This window comes from Triticum urartu, chromosome 6A (genome assembly GCF_056163025.1).
Source record: "Triticum urartu cultivar PI428250 chromosome 6A, HENAU_Tu73, whole genome shotgun sequence".
In the NCBI taxonomy this organism is placed as follows: domain Eukaryota; kingdom Viridiplantae; phylum Streptophyta; class Magnoliopsida; order Poales; family Poaceae; genus Triticum; species Triticum urartu.
In genome coordinates, this window is record NC_141878.1 from 358,456,255 (window position 1) to 358,469,114 (window position 12,860).

Consider the following 12,860-nt stretch of genomic DNA (forward strand, 5'->3'; position numbering starts at 1 on the left):
GTATGAAAGCTCAACAAAAGAAACTAAGTGGGTGTGCATCCAACTTGCTTGCTGACGAATTATACCTGCCTCCAGAAGCTTTAGTATTTCATTTCTTACCACTACCTTCATCTTAGGATTTAACCATCATTGATGATCAACAACTGGTTTAGCATCTTTCTCCAATTTAATTTTGTGCTAACATAGAGTGGGACTAATGCACTTAAGATCGTCAAGAGTATATCCAATAGCATCATGATGCTTCTTCAGAGTTTTCAATAGTTTCTTTTCTTCTTGCTCTGAAAGGTTAGCACTAATAATAACATGATATATCTTTTTTTCATCAAGATAAGCATATTTCAAAGTATCAGGTAATTGTTTAAGCTCAAACACATGATCACCCTTGGGTGGAGGAGGATCTCCGAGGATTTCAACAGGCAAATTGTGTTTCAAAATAGGTCCTTGATTAAAGAATACTTCATCTATTTCCCTTCTTTCATTCATAAACATATCATTTTCATGGTCTAACAAATATTGTTCTAAAGGATCATTAGAAGGCACGACAATAGAAGCAAGACAATTAATTTCATCCTTACTAGGCAATTCTTTATCATGGGGTTGTCTATGAAATTTAGAGAAATTAAAATCATGAAACATATCCCCCAAACCAACAGTAACAATATCTTTCTCGCAGTCTATCTTAGCATTAACAGTATTTAAGAATGGTCTACTAAATATAATGGGACACACATTATCTTGTGGGGAAGCAAGAACAAGAAAATAAATAGGATATTTTATCTTCCCACACAGGACTTCAACATCTCTAACAATTATCTCTATCAGAAAGCTTAATAGTAACATCAATATCTTCTTCTCTCTCAGCAGGTGCAATATCATTCATAATTTCTTTATATAAGGTATAGGGAATTGCACTCACACTAGCACCCACATCACATAAGCCATTATAACAATGGTCTCCAATTTTAACAGAAACAACACGCATGCCAACAACATGTCTATGTTTATCTTTCATACGGGGTTAGCCATTCTAGCAACTTCATCACAGAAGTAAATAACATGCCCATCAATATTATCAACCAAGAGATCTTTAACCATAGCATTACTAGGTTCAACTTTAATTTGTTCGGAGGATTTGGGTGTTCTAATATAACTTTTTTTGACCATCGTTGAAGCTTTAGCATGATCCTTTATTCTAAGAGGGAAAGATGGTTTCTCAATATAAGTAGTAGGAACAATATGATCAACACTATAAGTAATAGTTTCTTCTTCAACTTTAATAGGTTATACTACTTTAAATTGAATGGGAGGATGATATTTAAACCACTTCTCCTTAGGGAGATCAACATGAGTACCAAAAGATTCACAAAAAGAAGCTACTAACTCAGAGTCAAGTCCATATTTAGTGCTAAAATCACGAAAAGCATCGGTATCGATAAAAGATTTAACACAATCAAACTTAAGGTTTATACCTGACTCCTTACCTTCTTCGAGTTCCCAATATTCAGAATTGCATTTAATTCTTTACAATAAATCCCATTTGAATTCAATATAGTTCTTCATATAGGAGCCACTACAAGAAGTATCGAGCATGGATCGATCATTATGAGAAAGCCGAGCATACTTTTTTGAATAATAATTTCTCTTGAGAGCTCATGATTGGGGCATGAATATAACATTGACTTAATCCTCCCCCAATCTTGAGCGAACTTTCTCCTTCACGAGGCCAAAAAATATATATATAATTTCGATCACGATGAACCAGATGCATAGGATAAAACTTCTGATGAAATTCCAATTTCAATCGGTTGTAGTTCCATGATCTAATATCATCCAGTAGCCTATACCATGTCAATGCCTTTCCCTTCAAAGATAAAGGGAAGACCTTCTTCTTGACAACATCCTCGGGCATACCTGCAAGCTTAAATAATCCACAAACTTTATCCACATAGATTAGATGCATAACAGGATGTAAAGTTTCATCTCCTGCATAAGGATTAGCTAGCAGTTTATCTATCATACCCGAAGGAATTTCGTAATAAATATTTTAGTAGGTGCAGTAGGTTGAGGAGCAACTCTTTCACTACTAGGGAAAAGCCTAGCAGCAGCGCGGGTTTTCGGCCTTTTAGTAGCGCGGGGGCCGGCGCTACTAATAAGGCGCTACAGCTAATGTATAGCAGTAGCGCTGGTCCACCCATGCTACTTCTACACAAGTGTTGCAGCAACGCGCTTAAAGGAACCTCGCTGCTGCTAATAGCTATAGCGCGCTTCCCCTGTGCGCGCTACTGCTACAACCACGCTGCTGCTAACTTTTCTCCACTCGCTACTGCTAATTTTAGTAGTTTTTTGTTTTTTTCGGCATATTTGTTTTGTATTTGAACAGGATTTATAGAAGAATCTTTAGCACATACAAATGTCATCATGATACACATACAAATGCCTGCGAGACCACAAATGTAATCATAGCATATACATACAAATAGTCTCGTCATAATCATCATCCAACACAAAGTGGTATCTTGTCATCATCTCGAAAATAGCGATACATGCAAGTCTCGAATACTTGCAACTACAACGTCATCCATCTAAACAAAGGTATACACGAGAAGAGCTATCACTATGAGTGAGAGCGGAACTATGCAGTACATGAGATGGCGGTTACGAGTCCTCTCTCGCGCTAGCGTGAACCTCAAGTAACTAGCTTCTCCTTCTTGTCTGCTTTTGAAGCCTTTATGGCTGGCGTCCGAGAACCCATTCACTTGCGCCTGACACTCATGCCACTCGTTGTACACCCCCGGAACCTTCCCTTTGTACATGACATAGCAGTTCCATCTCGCCGTCAAGAAACTAGGTACCTGTTAGAGATGCATGTTCATGAAGAGGATGTACAATCATATATATGCAACAAAATATACTAGAGAACACCGAAAAAGAAAGGGTTAGCAACTAGATGCAACATACAGTACACAAATTAATTAACTAGAGGTACGCAGTTCATCATACGCAAACTAACAAAGTAGCGTTACGCAAGTTCGGCAGGGATCATGGACATCACAAAGTTGCATCGCTACAAATAGTATACAAGTTCAACCGACACATATCATCATCATCGGCATCATAAATCACTAGAAGTTCCATCCTTCCATATCATCAAGGATGGACCGTAGCTTCTTGAACGGCGTGAGGTCTAGACGTTGCATGCCTATGCGAGTTCGGACATCAGCTCGCGATTAGGGCCGTGGTGGAACATCCCCTTCTCATCGACGACTTCTTTCATGATGATCATCGCAATGTCGCTTTGGATGCGAAAGAAGTCATCTCTAAGTTTATAATCCGCTTCTCCATGAGATTCTAGCCACTTGTGGATATGATCATCATTTCTGCTTCTCATGCGAAGCTTTTGGTGATCCGTGTTGAACTGAATCATGAGATGGAGGATTTACAATCCATCCTTCTTGCTTGGTTTTGGGACTTGGATGCAGGAGAAGTTAGTTTTATGCGCGAAACCCATCTTCTTATTCCTTTGTTTCCTGATCTGCATGTGGCCACCTCTAAAGCTGAAGCCTTGGAGAGCATCATCTAGAATATTCATTATGTGGGTGTAGTCTTTTTTCTCGTAGTCTCTGGAAGGGTCAAAATACACAGCGTGGGAGACTTGCGGATAAAGAACGATAAGGACGGCGCGCCCGTTGCTGCGGGGAAAAGACACCTCAAATTATTCCCCATAGAGAGAGAAGGAATGATTGAAATGTATGAAAGGGTTGTTCAAAACTGACTTACTTTGGATGATAAGGCACGAGGACAATTTCCCCGTCCTTATTCTATACCATGAAGTTTTGGAGGTAGTCCCTAGCAGTTTCACGCTCAAAGTCGCCGAGACTCAAGAAAGACTCGTGCATGTAGTATGGATCCGCCACACAGATTTGCGAGACTTCTTCACTGTTCATGACAGAGCTCATATGTAGCGCAAAAAGGCGGACGATTGTAAAATCAAGCTGCCTTGTCAGAAACATCTCAAAGATATGGTCAAACCCCAGGAAGAACACCTCTGTGGGCCGTGTCTCAACGTAGCACTTCCCCTCAGGCACATGAGCCCCGTATGTTGGATATCCTAGATCCTTTGAGGCTAGTAGGCTTTTCTCAGTCGACAACACATGGTCGTGCACTCTCCTGAGATCCCCTGATAGTGCCTCCAGCGGTTTCGGCAGTAGCATCGGCTCGCCCGTGAGATGGAACATGGCTGCACCTTTCACGGGTACACGCTCTTCAGAATGCATCGTTTGGTTGCTATGTGCTCTAGCTTATTTGGAGGCAGCTATCTTCCCCGATCTCTTTCTCTCCTTTTTCTTGGGCACACCTTCTAGACCCTTCCTTAACCTCTGCCCCAGTGTTCCCGGGCTAAGTACTGTACGACCCTCGCACTAGGATAGTTGAGCCTGTGTTGAGGCGGCATCTTTAGGCGTGTCCTGTGAGGATTTCATGAAGAGAGACTTTTTGCAATCCCTGCTATGACCTTCCTGCCCGGGCATATCATCCATATCCTCATTAGCAAGCTGATAGCCCGATTCGTCATATGGTTGACTCATCAATTCTATGTCACAGCCATACGCGCTTGTATTGAGGAAATCCATAGGGTCGACCTCCGTCTCATCATCCATTCTCTGTTCTATAGGACAAATTACATCAGCCAACACTATTGCACCCCCTTCATCATGTCGTCCGCCGCTCTCACCCGGCACTACAGGAGCTGGTAATTGCGTAGGCGGGGTGGTGGTCTCCGCACATGCTTGTTGATGTGTGGTTATTGGTGTGCTCTCGGCCGGCTCCAGACGAATAAGATTCTTCGGCCATAGCAGCACCCAACCCTTGCAGCTTCCAATCCGCGGCGGGGTCTCGTCGTCCGCTCCCACATGCTGTACTGGAGGAGGCAAATCCTCGTGCCCCGATTTCACACTGGACAAGCTAACCCTGAAGTGCCCAGCAGGGATCGGCTTGTTGTGGAACGTGGGTTGCAAGGGGTCCATTATCATCCCCTTTCCCATGTCCACCTTCTGGCCTTTGATCAAGTAGAGTATGGTGCACGGGGTTTCTTTTGCCTGCAAACACATATGTCTATGGCGTAAAACATCCGAAAGGCAACAAAAATGGAATATTATATATATATATGGTGGTGCAGCATGTAATTACCGTGATGGCGTCGAGCTCAGCCAAAGACGAAGGCCCACCAAGCGCGCCAGAGACTGAGGACGGGCTGCTATGAGCGGGAGTGGCTGCGAGAGGAGGCCCGGTTTCATGGGCAAGTGATGGTGCGATGATGTTGTTGTTCATGGAGTTGCTCCCATTGAAACTGGGCAACGGGAAATCATGTACCGTCTTGTCTAGATTTTCCTTCGTCCAGTTGATGATAACTGGAACCAAGTTAGTAGCGAAATCATTTCTGTAGGCAGTTACAGCTGCATTGACTGCCTGCTGTAACAACTCATATTTGTCCTCGGCTGCTTTTTTCGCGTCCTCAACTGCTTTTTTCTTGACCGCAAGCTTCACCTTCGCGTCGATGTCCGCCTGACTAAACTTATTTTTCTGCTTCTTGGCCTCCGGGCCCTCGTTGTAAAACACCTTCCACGTGGCGCCATCTCCAGCGCCGTGCACACGACCATATTGCGGCCGCTGGCCCAAAGGGAGTCCCTTAAGTTCGTTCAAGGCCCGGTTGAGAGGGGTGTCCCACTTGGGCCTCATCGGAGAAGTAGGGTTTTCGGCTGCAAGCTGGTGTTTCTTCTCCAGTAGTCTAATCAATTTCCTCGTGATCTTGTCCGTGTAAAAAACCTTTTTCTCCTTGTCCCACTTGTAGTGGGCCCTGATGAAGTCATGCTCCAAGGGGTTGGTGAACTTCGCGAAGGGGTCTGGGAGACCCGCGGCTTCACGTTCCACGTCCTCCTTATCCCATATGGGCCTTTTACCGAGGTAGCCACGGCTTCCGAGGCGATGCTTCCCCGTGTTCCTTTGCTGAAGGCTCTTGAATTTCGCAGCCTTAGCCTTGGCGTCCTCGGTAGCGCAAGTGTCCTTGAACTTTTCGAACTCCTCTTCCGTAAGTGTCGGATTTTCCTCCAGAATCTTGGACAGGGGTTCCTCAGCCTCAATAGCTCGTTTCACCCTCAATTTCCAGGAGGCTAAATCATTGCTGAACATGCCCATGGCGTGATTGTTAATTTTTTTCATCTTCGGATCATCCCACGGTTGTTCTATGTTATCATCCCGATCGGGGAACTTGAATCTCTTGTGCAACTTCGTTAGGAGCAACTGCGTCAAATGTTCTTTACTCCTTAAGTCATCGTCATTAATGCTCGCGCATTCCCGTAGGATGCATCCTACTTGGTTCCCATAGCACTTGCGAGGTTCTTCCAGCTCTAACGGCTCAAACTTGCCAGGTGCCATCTTTGTGATCACAAGTCGTCCAATCCCTAGTTTGTTAGGTTTTCGTATCCTCTGCTTCTTATGCCTCTTTTCGGTACCGGCATTGGCGCCGGTATCTTCCCCGGCGGTACCTTCCCCACCGGTCTCGGCGCCGCCATCGGTGCCGGCGCCGTCGGTGTCAGTGTCGGCGTCAGTACCATCATCGAGGCGGACCTGCAAACCTTGCTTAGCAGTCAAAAAGTCGAGGTAGTCTTGTTCACCCTCATAATCCATCTCGTCTGCATCTTGGTCAGAAGGCCCAGTTTCTTCGTTGTTCGACATGTTTCCTATGATTAAGTGCCCTCATTTATTTCTAAAAGTATGAATAAATGAGAAATGAGATAAAAAAGAAATCTATGTGCCAGCACTCGATATGCCAACTATGTAGCACAAATCATGCCTTTATTCACGGGAAATTTCGGCATGACCTTTGCTAAAAAATGGACATATCGAGTGCCTGAAATTCACCGGAATGGAAATGAATCAACATTCCGGCGTAACATAGGCAACTCGGATCATTTACCAAAACATGACATGTCCAAAACATGACATATCCACATATCACATGTCCAGTTCAAATTTGCATATAAATTCAGCAAATTTTGAAACCTATCTAAATTCATAACTAAATAGATAACCTAATTAACATAACTAAAACCTAAGTAAATTAACCCTAGCTAGCAGAGAGAGAGGGGGTTGGTTTACAGAGGGTGCAGGGCGAGGAGGCAGGCCCGACGATGGCCGAGGTTGGGAGGGGAGGAAGCAGAGGAGGGAGGCGAGGGCCGACGGGTCGGGGGCGAGCGCCAGCGCCGGGGGCGAGCGCGCCTGGGTCGGGGGCGAGCGCGTCGGGGTCGGGGGCAAGCGCGTCGAGGTCGGGGGCGGGCGCGGCGGTGCGACGGGGCCGGGGAAGAGGGAGTGGGGATTTGGGGGAAAAGAGGCAGGATGAAGCAGGGAGAGGGAGAATTTTGGGTTAAGTGGACGTAGCAGTAGCGCGTTTACACGAAACGCGCTACTACTATTACGAGCAGCTATAGCGATTTTCTGCAGAAACCGCTACTGCTACCTTGACTAGCTGTAGCTCTTTTTCACTAAAGCGCTACTGCTATAACTAGTTTCCCTTTTTTCTTTTCCTCAGCATAATAGGAACATATATATTACATCATTGGACCCTTGCATAATAATGGCTAAGTGTGTATACAAAATAGGAACATATATATATATTACATCATTGGACCCATGCATAATAATGGCCAATTAAGTGTGTATACAAAATAGGAACATATATTTCCATTTTGCAAAAGCATGAAATATTAATCAAACCTCTATCTCGAGATCGAGCACACGGTGGAGATGATGATGTAGGGAGGTCAAAAGTGCACAAAGCTCTTCTTGACAAAGAAAGATCTAGTTAGGGGGCAAATAGGTCACTTAACTAAATGCTACACCTACTTAGCTAGCTAATTTGGGAGGAGACAACTTCAACTAGTGGAGGGGGGAGGAAAAAGAGAAAGGAGATGAATTAATGGAGGTGGTGTAGTTATAGCTAGGAGTAATGAAGAGAGAGAAAGGTAGGTAGAAGAGGGAGAGTAATGGGGGGAGAAGTATTGAGGAAGAAGAAGAGTGAGAGAGGGAGGATGTGGGAGGTAGGGGAAAGGGAGGAGAGGAGATGGGGAGGGGAGGTGGAAAAGGTGGTGGGTGCTGCGTCTTAGCAGTAGCGCGGGAGAGAAAGCGCGCTGCTGCTAAGAGCGTAGCAACAGCGCGCTTTCCTGTCACGCGCTACTGCTAAACGGGCCAACCCTGTGCACAATTTCAAAATTAGCAGTAGCGAGGTGACAAAAAAGCTCGCTGCTACTATGGCATTAGCAGCAGCGCGCTCCCTAGCGCCGCGCTACTGGTAAACTTATGTCGCTGTGTACTGTCGGTGGATTTTTGTAGCAGCGCGGTTTAAGCGTCACGCGCTACTGCTAAGTTTGCACCAGTAGCGAGCTTTCCATAGCCGCGCTGCTACTACTTAGCAGCAACGCTTGTTTTTATGCCGCGCTGCTGCTAAGATTCTGTGTATAAGGTTTTCCCTAGTAATGTTTGCTCTTCCGGTCAGGGTGAAGATACCCCGAACAAGCCCCTCAAATGATTATTTTCCATAGTAACAAATGACAGTAAATTTCAGCACACTATATAAATGTTTCCTTACCAAATTCCACTTACCAAAGGCGCTTCATTCCCTGGCAACGGTGCCAGAAAAGAGTCTTGATGACCCACAAGTATAGGGGATCTATTGTAGTCCTTTTGATAAGTAAGAGTGTCAAACCCAACGAGGAGCAGAAGGAAATGACAAGTGGTTTTCAGCAATGTATTCTCTGCAAGCACTAAAATTGTTGGTGACAGATAGTTTTGTGATAAGATAAATTGTAACAGGTAACAAGTAATAAAAGTAAACAAGGTGCAGCAAGGTGGCCCAATCCTTTTTGTAGCAAAGGACAAGCCTGGATGAACTCTTATATAATGCAAAGCGCTCCCAAGGACACATGGTAATTGTTGTCAAGCTAGTTTTCATCATGCTCATATGATTCGCGTTCGTTACTTTGATAATTTGATATGTGGGTGGACCGGTGCTTGGGTGCTACCCTTCCTTGGAAAAGGCTCCCACTTATGATTAACCCCTCTCGCAAGCATCCACAACTATGAAAGAAGTATTAAGGTAAACCTAACCATAGCATGAAACATATGGATCCAAATCAGCCCCTTACGAAGCAACACATAAACTAGGGTTTAAGCTTCTGTCACTCTAGCAACCCATCATCTACTTATTACTTCCCAATGCCTTCCCCTAGGCCTAAATAATGGTGAAGTTTCATGTAGTCGATGTTCACATAACACCACTAGAGGAGAGACAACATACATCTCATCAAAATATCGAACGAATACCAAATTCACATGATTACTTATAACAAGACTTCTCCCATGTCCTCAGGAACAAACGTAACTACTCACAAAACATATTTATGATCAAGAGAAGAGGAATATTGATTATCATTAAGGATCTGAAAATATAATCTTCGATCAGATAAACCAACTAGCATCAACTACAAGGAGTAATCAACACTACTAGCAACCCACAGGTACCAATCTGAGGTTTTGGGACCGAGATCGAATGCAAGAGATGAACTAGGATTTGAGAGGAGATGGTCCTGGTGAAGATGGAGATTGACCCCCTCTCTTTTAGAGGATCATTGGTGATGACGATGGCTTTGATTTCCCCCTCCCGGAGGGATGTTTCCCCGGCAGAACAGCTCCGCCGGAGCCCTAGATTGGTTCTGCCTAGGTTCAGCCTCGAGACGACAATGCTTCATCCCGAAAGCTTCCTTCTGCTTTTTTCCAGGTCAAAACACACCATATAGCAGAAGATGGGCATCGGAGGCCTGCTAGAGGGCCCACAAGGACAGGGGCGTGCCCAAGGGGTAGGGCGCGTCCTCCACCCTTGTGGTTGGCTGGTGGCCCCCCTCTGGTACTTTCTTCGCCCAATATTTTCTATATATTCCAAAAACTTGCTCCGTGAAGTTTCAGGACTTTTGGAGTTGTGCAGAATAGGTCTCTAATACTTGCTCCTTTTCTAGCCGCTGGCATTCTCCCTCTTCATGTAAACCTTATAAAATAAGAGAGAATAGGCATAACTATTGTGATATAACGTGTAATAACAGCCCATAATGCAATAAATATCAATATAAAAGCATGATGCAAAATGGATGTATCAATATGCACTGGAGCATGTGCATGTAGTTCAAATTTGAAATATGCACATAAACGCATAAAAAACTCAGTTAATGTATAAAAATGTCCAAGCGAACCCCGAAAAATCCCAAAAATTGACACAACACTCCTGTTGTTCTATGTTGACACGAGAAAATTTTTGAAACTAAGAAGAGGAAACAGATATCGTTTCGTCCCCCAAGGTGGCACGTTCCCTACCGAAACCATCAGGCTTGTTGTGAGAGAAGCTCTGGTTTGCGAGGAGCTTATACCCAAACCTGCCCCAAATGGGACAATATTTTTACCACGGCATGTCGATGCTGTTCCATGATATCATGTCAAGTTTCATGAATTTCATACGAGTTTTTGATTTACTAGAATTTTAAAACCATGTATCTCAATGTTAGCGACCGAGCGACAGTGTCAAGGTGTTTGACAGTCATTCTCATTTCTTGCATGTGACCTAAGCTTGCAACCAAGGACACACATTTTATTTTGCAACCCGTTTTTATGCACTGGAGCATGTGCATGTAGTTCAATTTTGAATTATGCACATAAATGCCCAGAAAACTCAGTTAACGTATAAAAATGTTTAAATGATCCCCGAAAAATTCCAAAATTTAACACGACACTCTTGTTGTTCTATGTTGACACCAGGAAAAAAATTAAAAGCAAGAAGAGGCAACGAATATTGTTTGTCCATAGAGGTTACACGTATCCCTAACGGAACCATGAGGCTTCTTGTGAGAAGCTCTGGTTTGTGAGAGACTTATACCATAACCTGCCCCAAATGGGACAATATTTTTTACCCCAGCATGTTGATGCCATTCCATGATAGCATGCCAAGGTTCATGAATTTCAAATAGGTTTTGGATTTACTAGAATTACAAAAGCAAGTACCTCAATGTTTGCCGGAGAGCCACGGTGCCATGGTCTTCAAAATTCATCCCCATTTCTTGCATGGTATTTAAGCATAAACCCATAGACACATATAGGATTTTACAACCCATGTTGGTGCACCGGAGCATGTGCATGTAGTTTAATTTTGAATTGTGCATCTGAAATGGCTAGAAAACCAATTTAATGTATAAAATGTCCAAACGAACCCTGAATAGTTCCAATTTTTTACGACACACATATAGTTGCATGTTCACTGCAGATAAAATTTCTAGCAATTCAAACACCCTCCATTGCCACTGTGACCCCATTATGTAATTCAAATAAAGTAGATCGCACACAGTTTATTACCACCAACTGTGTGAGATGTAGTACAAAATATCTTGGACCACCTTCGGAGTATAGTACGCCTATGGCTTACGCGAGAAGGTGAATCGGCTACAGTCCACAGCCGACGTGTCAAGCACACTAGCTCGGTCCCCAAATATCATTTCACTGTTCAATCATTGCCAGTGAAAGGTGGGGACGTGGACCAGTGTCGTAAGGGAAACTTCGGCGGCCCACTCCAGCGAGAGCGCGGCTGAGGTCGCAATGCGCGTGCTAACAAGGTGCATGAGTGCGGCCACAATCTGCGAGCGGGCAGCCAAGGCAGCCCAAACGACCACTGTTGCTTCTTAGGTGACGACAACAACATCTGCCTCGGGGATAGCAACTGGCGAGAGCGGCATAGCAGCTCTCCTTTCCATAGCGGTGACCTTAGCCCTGATGGAGGCCGCCCACGCCCAGCTCGTGGTGGTCGCCGCACAAATCAAACAAAGCTTCTCCAACAACGGTCAGCAACCCACGGCCGAAGAGTTGGCAATCGGTGAGAGCGTTTGAGCAGCCGTCCATTCTGCCGCCGCATACCTTGCCACGATGGAGCCCGTCCAAACCCAGATCGCGGCCACCCACACCCAGCTCATGGCGGCCTTTTCCAAAGAGATGGCGGGCGTGGATGGCTAGATGCTTGCCAAGTATGGTGCGATGGATGCCATGGAGCCCCTTCCCCAGGTCACCGTCGGGCGCGAGCTGGACATGGAGGAGGCGGCGGAGATCGACGAGCACCGGCCGTAGCAGTACTCTTTGTTTTATTTAGTTAAGAGCGCCGGTATTTAATTTGTTAGAGTAATGTTTAGGTCAGCTAGCTCTGTTTAATTGAACTTGCTCGATTAAGAAGTGTGGGTGTGCTGTAGTCTCCTTTGTGTACCCAAATTATGCAATGACGTGGATGACCACTGTAACCAGGCAAATTCGAACCAAAATTTTTGACGTTTAAACTCATCACACACAGGTTAAGCTATCTGAACCGTTTGTGATGTTCACATATCATACATAGTTCTGAATAAGGCACCGTGTCTGATGACACTTTGCACCCCAGTTTTTTCGCTGCACCGATTCAAAATTTTCGGTTTCCACGGAAATATCTACCTCCCCCTGCCCCTTACCAAAAGCCACATTTCCCCTGTTTCCGCCTTCCTTTCCAAGTTGAAACCTTCACTCCTTTCTTGCAACGCCACCTCCTCATCGGTAACCCTCCTTCACAGTGCTTAGCCTCATCTATCCAGGCAGGTAATCTACACTCGACCCCCATCCTTCTCCTCCTTGCACATCCCACACGCCCAACCGCTGGCGTGACACCTTCCACCCAAATCACCGAACCCTCCACCAAATAAGAGCCACCCTAAGCCATGGTGCATGTAGTATAGGCAGGAGCTCAAGGGGCATTTGGC